The sequence below is a fragment of the Hyla sarda genome, chromosome 6, assembly GCF_029499605.1.
Source record: "Hyla sarda isolate aHylSar1 chromosome 6, aHylSar1.hap1, whole genome shotgun sequence".
Taxonomy (NCBI): Eukaryota; Metazoa; Chordata; class Amphibia; order Anura; family Hylidae; genus Hyla; species Hyla sarda.
The window spans coordinates 1,154,738-1,168,470 of NC_079194.1; positions in this window are offsets into that span (position 1 = coordinate 1,154,738).

Here is a 13,733-nt window from a genome sequence, read left to right on the forward strand (position 1 = left end):
TCATTTATCTGAAAAGAAGCAATTTTGTTTTTGTGAGTGGTTAAGGGTTAAGGTGTCTTCCGGGAATTTCTCCTTTGTACAAGGTTTCTGGAAATTGTTTCATTATTAATGTCCTGTGATGTTTTGTAAATGTGACAAAATAATAAAAATTGTTAAAATTTAAATAATGGGCCGGCAGAGTAAATATTGTGCTGTGTATTGTTCTAGGTGCTCAGGGTGGGGGCACAAACTACACTACACTACCTGTTCCAAATTATTATGCAAATTATATTTTTCTAATTTACTCTCACGTTATCAACTATTAAGAGAACAATTCACATTTTATTGAACAAACCTCCTAATGATAACAGGATTTTTTTTAAACATAAAAAACTTACAATGAACTGATCCAAATTATTACACACAGTAAGTTTACAAAACACTTTATAGGTGGTAAAAAACTGAAAATTGTCATTCTTCCTTCTATATCAGGGAATAAAGTGGACAGTCAGAAACTCCAGATACTTTGCAGAGGTCATATTTACACCTTCGAGGGCCCTAAAGGGGCCGACCAGTTCTCTTCCCATGATTCCGGCCCAAAACATGACTCCACCACCCCCTTGCTGACATCGCAGCCTTGTTGGAACAGGGTGGCCGTCCACCAACCATCCACTACTCCATCCATCTGGACCATCAGGGTTGCACGGCACTCATCAGTGAACAGGACTGTTTGAACATTAGTCTTCATGTATTTTTCTACCAATGCAGCCATTTCTGTATGTGAGCATTGGTTAGTGGTGGATGAATAGAAGGTTTATGCACAAGACTCTGGAGGACTCTACTCCTTGATGTCCGTGGGACTCCAGAGGCACCAGCAGCTTCATATATTTGTTTGCTGCTATGTAATGGTATTTTAGCAGCTGCTCTCTTGACCCGAAGCATGGATCTGGCAGAAATCTTTCTCAATGTCCCTTTATCTGCACCAACTCATCTGTGCTCTGAATCAGCCACAAATCTGTTAATAGTGTGATGATCACACTTAAGTTTTTGTGAAATATCTAATGTATTCATACCTCATTCAAGGCATTGAGCTATTTCACTCTTTTTGGCAGCAGAAAGATCCTTGTGCCAGTAAGCACCTAATTAGCATATACAGAAAAACTAAGTTTTCGGCCAAACGGCATGGCGCATCAGGGCATGGTAGACATCAAACCGATCAGCGTCCCCTGTCAGCCAGTACCGCTGGTTAGTGTGGGGGGAGCAAGCTGACAGTATTCCTTTAATAATGGGGAACGCCCACCTGTCGTAGTTTTTCCTTAAATTCAGCTCAGCTGGCAATCTTATTATCACAGGTGTCCGAGATTGTTTTCAGTGATCAAAAGAGCCTGAGACACAATGTATCCATGAGTTACAGTGAAAAACTAAATATTTCATCTTTGTGACACTTAAATAGAATTTGCACAATAATTTGGAACAGAGTGGAAAAGTAAACATACTCGCCTACAGCTGATCCTCGACGTTACTAGCGCTCAGAGCCGCACGCTTTATATCCCAATACACAGGAAATGTCTTCTCTGCAGAACAAACCCACCAATCATCTGAAGGTTCCGCTTCTCCAATCAGGAGCCGTTTTTGTAGAAATGGAGAATAAACTGGAAAGTCTACAGAAGCGCTTCCTCAATTGGATGACCAGTGGCTCTCATCCACATAAACTCGTTAGAACTAGTCATCTGACCTACATGTCACACTCTCAGCCCCATACTAGTCACCTGACCCTTGTGTCACACTTTTAGCCCTGCACTAGTCATCTAACCCTGTGTTGCTCTCTCGGCCCCGTACATGTCACCTGACCCTTGTGTCGCACTCTTAGCCCTTTACTAGTCACCTGACCTAGTCACCTCGTGTGGCACTCTTAGCCTCATAGTAGTCACCTGACACTTGTGTCGCACTCTTAGCCTCGTACTAGTCACCGGACCCTCGTGTCGCACTCTTTGCCCTGTACTAGTCACCCAATACTTGTGTCGCACTCTTAGCCCCGTACTAGTCACCCGACCCTCGTGTTGCACTCTTAGCCTCGTATTAGTCACCCGACCCTCGTGTCGCTCTCTTAGCCTCATATTAGTCACCCGACCCTCGTGTTGCACTCTTAGCCTCGTATTAGTCACCCGACCCTCGTGTCGCTCTCTTAGCCTCCTATTAGTCACCCGACTCGCGTGTCGCACTCTTAGCCTCGTATTAGTCACCCGACCCTCGTGTCGCACTCTTAGCCTCGTATTAGTCACCCGACCCTCGTGTCGCACTCTCAGCCTCGTATTAATCACCCGACCCTCGTGTCGCTCTCTCAGCCTCGTATTAATCACCCGACCCTCGTGTCGCTCTCTCAGCCTCGTATTAGTCACCCGACCCTCGTGTCGCTCTCTCAGCCTCGTATTAATCACCCGACCCTCGTGTCGCTCTCTCAGCCTCGTATTAGTCACCCGACCCTCGTGTCGCTCTCTTAGCCTCGTATTAGTCACCCGACCCTCGTGTTGCACTGTTAGCCTCGTATTAGTCACCCGACCCTTGTGTCGCACTTTTAGCCCTGCACTAGTCATCTGACCCTGTGTTGCTCTCTCGGCCCCGTACATGTCACCCGACCCTTGTGTCGCACTCTTAGCCCTTTACTAGTCACCTGACCTAGTCACCTTGTGTGGCACTCTTAGCCTCATAGTAGTCACCTGACACTTGTGTCACACTCTTAGCCACGTACTAGTCACCCGACCCTTGTGTCACACTCTTAGCCTCGAATTAGTCATCCGACCCTCGTGTCGCACTCTTAGCCTCATATTAGTCACCCGACCCTCGTGTCACACTCTTAGCCTCGTATTAGTCACCTGACCCTTGTGTCACACTCTTAGCCTCGTATTAGTCACCCGACCCTCGTGTCGCACTCTTAGCCTCATATTAGTCACTCCACCCTCGTGTCGCACTCTTAGCCTCGTATTAATCACCCGACCCTCGTGTCGCTCTCTCAGCCTCGTATTAATCACCCGACCCTCGTGTCGCTCTCTCAGCCTCGTATTAGTCACCCGACCCTCGTGTCGCTCTCTTAGCCTCGTATTAGTCACCCGACCCTCGTGTTGCACTCTTAGCCTCGTATTAGTCACCCGACCCTCGTGTCGCACTTTTAGCCCTGCACTAGTCATCTGACCCTGTGTTGCTCTCTCGGCCCCGTACATGTCACCCGACCCTTGTGTCGCACTCTTAGCCCTTTACTAGTCACCTGACCTAGTCACCTTGTGTGGCACTCTTAGCCTCAAAGTAGTCACCTGACACTTGTGTCACACTCTTAGCCACGTACTAGTCACCCGACCCTTGTGTCGCACTCTTAGCCTCGAATTAGTCATCCGACCCTCGTGTCGCACTCTTAGCCTCATATTAGTCACCCGACCCTCGTGTCACACTCTTAGCCTCGTATTAGTCACCTGACCCTCGTGTCACACTCTTAGCCTCGTATTAGTCACCCGACCCTCGTGTCGCACTCTTAGCCTCATATTAGTCACTCCACCCTCGTGTCGCACTCTTAGCCTCGTATTAATCACCCGACCCTCGTGTCGCTCTCTCAGCCTCGTATTAATCACCCGACCCTCGTGTCGCTCTCTCAGCCTCGTATTAGTCACCCGACCCTCGTGTCGCTCTCTTAGCCTCGTATTAGTCACCCGACCCTCGTGTTGCACTGTTAGCCTCGTATTAGTCACCCGACCCTCGTGTCGCACTTTTAGCCCTGCACTAGTCATCTGACCCTGTGTTGCTCTCTCGGCCCCGTACATGTCACCCGACCCTTGTGTCGCACTCTTAGCCCTTTACTAGTCACCTGACCTAGTCACCTTGTGTGGCACTCTTAGCCTCATAGTAGTCACCTGACACTTGTGTCACACTCTTAGCCACGTACTAGTCACCCGACCCTTGTGTCACACTCTTAGCCTCGAATTAGTCATCCGACCCTCGTGTCGCACTCTTAGCCTCATATTAGTCACCCGACCCTCGTGTCACACTCTTAGCCTCGTATTAGTCACCTGACCCTCGTGTCACACTCTTAGCCTCGTATTAGTCACCCGACCCTCGTGTTGCACTCTTAGCCTCATATTAGTCACTCCACCCTCGTGTCGCACTCTTAGCCTCGTATTAGTCACTCGACCCTCGTGTCACACTCTTAGCCTCGTATTAGTCACCCGACCCTCGTGTCGCACTCTTAGCCTCGTATTAGTCACCCGACCCTCATGTCGCACTCTTAGCCTCGTTTTAGTCATCCGACCCTCGTGTCGCACTCTTAGCCTCGTATTAGTCACCCGACCCTCATGTCGCACTCTTAGCCTCGTATTAGTCACCCGACCCTCGTGTCGCACTCTTAGCCTCGTATTAGTCACCCGACCCTCGTGTCGCACTCTTAGCCTCGTATTAATCACCCGACCTGATTTCATTAACAAATGCATCAAGAATGAAGATTCTGGGATTTTCTTATGGAAATGTTGATGTAAATGTTATACATGAATTCCTAACTACATTAGGTGAGGTTGGCCACAATGGGAGCCACCTACAGTTTTCTGGCCTATTTTCAGAAGCTCCTGTCTACCTCATCCTGTGCAAAACAAAGGTCCAGAATGAACGGTGACGTCCTGGATTCCTAAGACTATCACAAATACAATATAAATGACGGGATCTGCTCAATGCGTTTCCTCCAGTGTTGTTCCTTAGGCTGGAATTCCACTTGGTTTTTATTGAGGAAAAACGCCAAGAAAGACACCTATTCTGCCGCATGGCGTTTTTTCGGCCAAAATACGCTGCGGCCAGATGTTAGCTGTAAATCAATGAGAAATCACTAAATATTTTTTCCACTTGGCGTTATTCTTTTTTTAAAATTGTTTTATTCTTTTTATCCTTTTGCCGTTTTTACAATTCTTTTTTGGCATTTTTCAGCTCCTTGGCAGTTTTGCAAAATCGCAGCTTGTTGAGCCTTTGGCGTTTTTTTCCCTGAAATCGTGGCCAAGAAAAATGCCATGTGGGTTTTAACTTTGGTGCTTTTTTCAGGCGGTTTTTATTCTCTTTTGAACTATAGCGATCCAAAAAAGTGATGGAGATACCTTTTTCAATACAATTTTGTAGGGTACCATTAAAAAATAATAATAAACAAGATACAGTAGTGATGGAAAAAATTGTATTTAACGAAATTAATCTTTTTTATAACAGCATTTTTATACATTTTTAAACAGGGGTCAATTTATATGTGCGAGCGGGAAACTAAAAATATAGCAGACAATAATAAAAATGTAGTGTGTGTGTGTTTTTCACCTTTTTTTTTCCAGGTGATACTACTACTCCCAGCATGGAACACACTGTTCCATGATGGGAGTGGTAGTACCTGTACTAATTGAAAGATCGCCGGGGTCCGTTGCGATCCTGTTGTATAATGTATAGATGCGGCGGCAGCTCTTCTATGGTCCCCTGCACTGAAGTATATTTACACATATTCATATTTCCCGCCAGATGTTTCCAGCCAATCACAGCTCTCTGTGGGAAATATGAATATGTGTAAATATACGTCAGTGCAGGGGACCATAGAAGAGCGGCCGCCGCATCTATACATTATACAGGAGGATCACAGCCGGTGTCAGGAGTGACACCCGGGGCAATCTGTCCGTTAGTACAGGTACTACTACTCCCATCATGGAACAGTCTGTTCCATGCTGGGAGTAGTAGTACTACCTAAAAAAAAAATTTGAGAAAAAAAAAGGGAATCACATACATATAAATTAATTAATAAAAAATTCATTATAAAAAAAAAATCCTTAAATAAAATCCAAAGGGGCCAAAAATGCAATTCCAACTCAAATGTAAAAACACTAAAAGAAAATGCCAGAAAAAAACGTCAGATGCAGGAAATTGCACTGGCGTTTTTTTCTGGTGTTTTTTTTGTGGAAAAAAACAAAAAGCAGGAAAAAACACCAAGTGAAATCCTAGCCTTAATGTTACACATGGAGAAAGTTCACATCGTCTTCTAAACAAGAGTCTTATGTGGTCCATGTCCTTCCTCATCTTCTCACCTAGAGCCAATCTGTGGCATGTTGGAGGGGCATCGATGGTAGAAAAGACATGGAGGCTATTATCTTCAGTGATGGAGGCTGTAACGGAGGTCTATCCACATCAGTGACGGAGGCTGTAACGGAGGTCTATCCTCATCAGTGATGGAGGCTGTAACGGAGGTCTATCCTCATCAGTGATGGAGGCTGTAACGGAGATCTATCCTCATCAGTGACGGAGGCTGTAACGGAGGTCTATCCTCATCAGTGATGGAGGCTGTAACGGAGGTCTATCCTCATCAGTGATGGAGGCTGTAACGGAGGTCTATCCTCATCAGTGATGGAGGCTGTAACGGAGGTCTATCTTCATCAGTGATGGAGGCTGTAATGGAGGTCTATCCTCATTAGTGATGGAGGCTGTAATGGAGGTCTATCCTCATCAGTGATGGAGGCTGTAACGGAGGTCTATCCTCATCAGTGATGGAGGCTGTAACGGAGGTCTATCATCATCAGTGATGGAGGGTGAAACAAAGGTCTATCCTCATCAGTGATGGAGGCATAACGGAGGTCTATCCTCATCAGTGATGGAGGCTGTAATGGAGGTCTATCCTCATCAGTGATGGAGGCTGTAACGGAGGTCTATCCTCATCAGTGATGGAGGCTGTAACGGAGGTCTATCCTCATCAGTGATGGAGGCTGTAACGGAGGTCTATCCTCATCAGTGATGGAGGCTGTAACGGAGGTCTATCCTCATCAGTGATGGAGGCTGTAATGGAGGTCTATCCTCATCAGTGATGGAGGCTGTAATCAGGGGCGGATCCAGAGTCTAGTCTCGGGAGGGGAACTATTAGAGTATTTTGTGTTGTCGGACAGAAAATAAGTTGCTGCTTAAGGTACTTACAATATTAAATGTATCATACAGTCCTAACCATGTTTGAGACCCATAGGCCATGTTCACACGTCAGAATTTACAATGTGGAATTCGGCACAGGCATTCCGCTGTAGCAGAGTCCCGCTGAATTCAAAAGGATTCTTCTGCACTGTGCTCACGGCAGGATATCCACGCCAGATGTTTCCACAACGGAAATTCTGTTTTCTGTCTCCTCAGAAAGAATGAACACGTTCATTCTTTGTGCAGACACCGCACGGAACGCTTACACATCTAGGAGACGGCTGTCCGCACAGAGATCTTCCCTGCAGACAGATAGGATATGGTTAAACAGATAAATCAATATTACAAAGATCATAAGACATTTTAAGCAGTTTACGTATAATATATTAGAATGTTTACATAAACAGGACGACACATAGGACACGGTCACATATTTAGGGGGAGATTTATCAAAACCTGTCCAGAGGAAAAGATGGCCAGTTGCCCATAGCAACCAAGGCCTTTTTACAAATGAAAGAAGCGATCTGATTGGTTGCTATGGGCAACTCAGCAACTTTTATACTGGAAGAAAGGAGATTTTGTCTAAGGCAAAGGAAAAAGTTTTTTACACTAAGAACAATAAGGATGTGGAATCCTCTGCCTGCAGATGCGGTTATATTAGTCTGTACAGACGTTTAAACAGCAACTGGATGAATATTTGCAAAAACATAACATTAAGGGATACAGGCCCTGATTTGTTTAGCATGTTGTGATGCCCGCGCTGTAGCATGTTGTGATGCCCGCGCTGTAGCATGTTGTGACCCCCGCGCTGTAGCATGTTGTGATACCCGCGCTGTAGCATGTTGTGATGCCCGTGCTGTGGCATGTTGTGATTCCAGTGCTGTAGCATGTTGTGACCCCCGCGCTGTAGCATGTTGTGATGCCCGCGCTGTAGCATGTTGTGATGCCCGCGCTGTAGCATGTTGTGATGCCCGCGCTGTAGCATGTTGTGATGCCCGCGCTGTAGCATGTTGTGACGCCCGTGCTGTAGCATGTTGTGATGCCCGCGCTGTAGCATGTTGTGATGCCCGCGCTGTAGCATGTTGTAATGCCTGCGCTGTAGCATGTTGTGATGCCCGCGTTGTAGCATGTTGTGACGCCCGCGCTGTAGCATGTTGTGATGCCCACGCTGTAGCATGTTATGACGCCCGCGCTGTAGCATGTTGTGATGCCTGCATTCTAGCATGTTGTGATGCCCGCACTGTAGCATGTTGTGATGCCCGCGCTGTAGCATGTTGTGATGCCTGTGCTGTAGAATTTGCTGAAAATTATTTCCAGTATAATAATCAAATATACCAATTGCCACAAAATGGGAAAGTGCTAAAGAAGTTTTTACCATTTTAAAACTACAGCTCCCAGTATGACCTAAGCAGTGGTAAGGGGATGCTGGGAGTTGTTTCACCCATCATTACTGCAGAATTTACAAGTAACTCCAGCTCTGATGGGAAATAGTAAGGAGGATACACAATGATCTCAGTGATTACAGGGGACATCTTCTCTATAGTGAGGAGAATACACAATGATATCAGTGACTACAGGTGACATCTTCTGTATAGTGAGGAGAATACACAATGATATCAGTGACTACAGGTGACGTCTTCTCTATAGTGAGGAGAATACACAATGATATCAGTGACTACAGGTGACATCTTCTCTATAGTGAGGAGAATACACAATGATATCAGTGACTACAGGTGACATCTTCTGTATAGTGAGGAGAATACACAATGATATCAGTGACTACAGGTGACGTCTTCTCTATAGTGAGGAGAATACACAATGATATCAGTGACTACAGGTGACATCTTCTCTATAGTGAGGAGAATACACAATGATATCAGTGACTACAGGTGACATCTTCTCTACAGTGAGGAGAATACACAATGATATCAGTGACTACAGGTGACATCTTCTCTATAGTGAGGAGAATACACAATGATATCAGTGACTACAGGTGACATCTTCTCTATAGTGAGGAGAATACACAATGATATCAGTGACTACAGGTGACGTCTTCTCTATAGTGAGGAGAATACACATTGATATCAGTGACTACAGGTGACGTCTTCTCTACAGTGAGGAGAATACACAATGATATCAGAGACTACAGGTGACATCTTCTCTATAGTGAGGAGAATACCCAATGACATCAGTGACTATAGGTGACGTCTTCTCTATAGTGAGGAGAATATACAATGATATCAGTGACTACAGGTGACGTCTTCTCTATAGTGAGGAGAATACACAATGATATCAGTGATTACAGGTGACGTCTTCTGTATAGTGAGGAGAATACAAAATGATATCAGTGACTACAGGTGACGTCTTCTCTATAGTGAGGAGAATACAAAATGATATCAGTGACTACAGGTGACATCTTTTCTATAGTGAGGAGAATACACAATGATATCAGTGACTATAGGTGAAGTTTTCTCTATAGTGAGGAGAATACACAATGACATCAGTGATTACAGGTGACATCTTCTCTATAGTGAGGAGAATACATAATGATATCAGTGACTACAGGTGACATCTTCTCTATAGTGAGGAGAATACACAATGATATCAGTGACTACAGGTGACGTCTTCTCTATAGTGAGGAGAATACACATTGATATCAGTGACTACAGGTGACGTCTTCTCTACAGTGAGGAGAATACACAATGATATCAGAGACTACAGGTGACATCTTCTCTATAGTGAGGAGAATACACAATGATATCAGTGACTACAGGTGACGTCTTCTCTATAGTGAGGAGAATACACAATGATATCAGTGACTACAGGTGACGTCTTCTCTATAGTGAGGAGAATACCCAATGACATCAGTGACTATAGGTGACGTCTTCTCTATAGTCTTCCCTTATCTAATTCAGATGGTACATACCGCCAGGACTTGTTCCAGCTAAATGTTCACTCAGCAGATCTTGATGTCTCCTCACTATGTCAGTGGATTCTGATCCTCTATATGAAAACAATAATTTATAATACTGCCAAACACTGTATTCTTTGAATATAATACTGGCACACACCATACCCTCTGAACATAATACTACTACACACTGTACCCTCTGTATATAAAACCACCACACACCGTACCCTCTGAATATAATACTACTACACACTGTACCCTCTGTATATAAAACCGCCACACACCATAACCTCTGAATATAAAACCGCCACACACCGTATCCTCTGTATATAAAACCGCCACACACCGTAACCTCTGAATACCATATATTACTACAACACACTGAACCCTCCGAATATAATACTACCACATACTGTGCTCTCTGAATATAACTTTGCCATGCACCCTCTGAATACAATACCGTAATGTATTGTGGCCCATAAAAACCATACTTCCCCAAAAATGTATAATTGTCTTTAGACTGTTTTTTTGTGTCTAAAAATTTTGCAAAGAAGGCGCAAGCAGGGTTTTTATTTGTGCCTTTTTTTGACGCTTGAGTTGCAATCCACTGATTTTGGCAATACAAATGATATGGACGGGTTTTATGAACTGCGTCTTTTTGTGAAAAGGCGCAAAAAAGGCGCAAAGCCACTGAAAAGTCTCTAAAACTACACCAGCCCAGACTTAGCTTTTTGGTGTATGTGAAGAGTGAAATTTTAGAAAATGTGACCAGCACAAAATTTATCAAATGCTCTGCTACCTTTTAATACATTTGGTGCAACTACAAAGAAAAATACTTCACTTACACCTACAATGGTGAATGCCGGCCTATACCTCTGAAATGCAAAACACTCTGTGCCTCTCATATATAGTAATAATGCCCCATCCTGTGCCCCCACATAATAATTATAATCCGTCCTGTTACCCCCACATAATAATAATGCCCTCTGTCCTGTGCCCCTCACATATAATGCCCCCTGTCCTGTTCCCCTCACATATAATGCCCCCGGTCCCGCCCCCTCAGGGGACATTATATGTGAGGGGCACAGGGCATTGGGCATTATATGTGGAGGCACAGGACAGCCCCCCCCCCCTGACATATGTCCCTGACTTATAATGCCCCCTGTCCTTTGCCCCTCACATATAATGCCCCTTGTCCTGTGCCCATCACATATAATGCCCCCTGAGGGGGCAGGACAGGGGGCATTATATGTGAGGGGCACAGGACATGGGGCATTATATGAGAGGGGCATTATATGTGAGGGGCACATGTCAGGGGGCATTATATGTGGGGGCACATGACAGGGGGCATTATATGTGAGGGGCACATGACAGGGGGGCATTATATGTGAGGGGCACATGTCAGGGGGCATTATATGTGGGGGGCACATGACAGGTGGGCATTATGTGTGGGGGGCACATAATAGGGGGGCATTATATGTGAGGGGCACATGACAGGGGGCATTATATGTGAGGGGCACATGACAGGGGCATTATATGTGAGGGGCACAAGACAGGAGGTATTATAAGTGCTGGGTATTATAAGTAAGCGGCAAATGTGAGGGGGGGCATTATTTGTGCACTATATGGGCACATGACAGAGGGGCCCCTGTCAAGTGGCCCAACATATAATGCCCCCTGACATGTGCCCCTCACATATAATGCCCCCTGTCCTGTACCCCTCACATATAATGCCCCATGGCCTGTGCCCCTCACATATAATGCCCCCCTTACATGTGCCCCTCACATATAATGCCCCCTGAGGGGGCAGTACATGGGGCATGTGAGGGGCACATGTCAGGGGTGCATTATAAGTGAGGGGCACAGGACATGGGGTAATTATATATGAGGGGCACATGACAGTGGGGGGTCCTGTCATGTGCCCCCACATATAATGCCCCCTGACATGTGCCCTTCACATATAATGCCCCCCCCTGTCGTGTGTCCCTCACATATAATGCCCCCCTGTCATGTGCCCCCACATATAATGCCCCCTGACATGTGACCCTGACTTATAATGCCCCCTGTCCTGTGCCCTTCACATATAATGCCCCCCTGACATGTGCCCCTCACATATAATGCCTCCTGAGGGGGCAGGACAGGGGGCATGTGAGGGGCATTATATGTGAGGGGCACAGGACATGGGGTATTATATATGAGGGGCATATGACTGTGGGGGATCCTGTCATGTGCCCCCACATATAATGCCCCCTGACATGTGCCCCTCACTTATAATTTCCCCCCTCTCACTTATAATTTGCTCCCCGCCCCCTCCCCTTTCTCACGCCCGTCACTTTCTCACACGCTGCGGCTGCTCCGTTTCTGCAGTCAGTGAAAGCTGCAGGGACGTGATCTCCGGGCGCCGATGCGATGATGTGATGTCATCGCGCCGCCGCCGGCCTGAAGTAATTGTCTCTCACTGACTGCAGGAATGGAGCAGCCGCGGCTTGTGATAGTAAGGTGACGGGTGTGAGAAAGGGCTGGTGGAGGGGGACAGCCGACAGCTCCCCCTCCACCATGCTATATAGTACAAGACGAGGTGCAACCATCTGGGGGGGGGGGGTAATTGCCCCGTTGCCCCCCCCCCTGGATCCACCACTGGGTGTAATGGAGGTCTATCCTCTTCAGTGATGGAGAGTGTAATGGAGGTCTATCCTCATCAGTAATGGAGGATGGGATGGAGATCTATCCTCTTCAGTGATGGAGGGTGTAATGGAGGTCTATCCTCATCAGTGATGGAGGGTGTAATGGAGGTCTATCCTCTTCAGTGATGGAGTGTGTAATGGAGGTCTATCCTCATCAGTGATGGAGGATGGAATGGAGGTCTATCCTCTTCAGTGATGGAGGGTGTAATGAAGGTCTATCCTCATCAGTGATGGAGGATGGAATGGAGGTCTATCCTCTTCAGTGATGGAGGGTGTAATGAAGGTCTATCCTCTTCAGTGATGGAGGGTGTAATGGAGGTCTATCCTCATCAGTGATGGAGGATGGAATGGAGATATATCCTCTTCAGTGATGGAGGCTGTAATGGAGATCTATCCTCTTCAGTGATGGAGGATGTAATGGAGGTCTATCCTCTTCAGTGATGGAGGCTGGAATGGATATCTATCCCCTTCAGTGATGGAGGTTGGAATGGAGATCTATTCTCTTCAGTGATGGAGGCTGGAATTGAGATCTATCCTCTTAAGTGATGGAGGTTGGAATGGAGATCAATCCTCTTCAGTGATAGGGGCTGGAATGGAGATCTATCCTCTTCAGTGATAGGGGCTGGAATGGAGATCTATCCTCTTCAGTGATGGAGGCTGGAATGGATATCTATCCTCTTCAGTGATGGAGGCTGGAATGGATATCTATCCTCTTCAGTGATGGAGGGTGGAATGGAGATCTATCCTCTTCAGTGATGGAGGCTGGAATGGATATCTATCCTCTTCAGTGATGGAGGGTGGAATGGAGATCTATCCTCTTCAGTGATAGGGGCTGGAAGCGAGATCTATCCTCTTCAGTGATAGGGGCTGGAATGGAGGTCTATCCTCTTCAGTGATGGAGGCTGGAATGGAGGTCTATCCTCTTCAGAGAACGAGGGTGTAATGGAGGTCTATCCTCTCCAGTGATGGAGGCTGGAATGGAAGTCTATCCTCTTCAGAGATGAGTTCCACTTTTGTCTTGGATGCAGTGATAGCCGGAGATTGGTCTGGAGTCCATCATGAGTGAACATCACTCCTCTCCTACTCCCAGGATTATGGTGGTGGTGGTGGTGGGGGGGGGTGTCACAATGTACCACAGCTGGACCCCTCTAATCTTGGCCCCAGATACACTACCAGCTCCTTATTTCATTGGTTGTGTGATTGTTGTACGG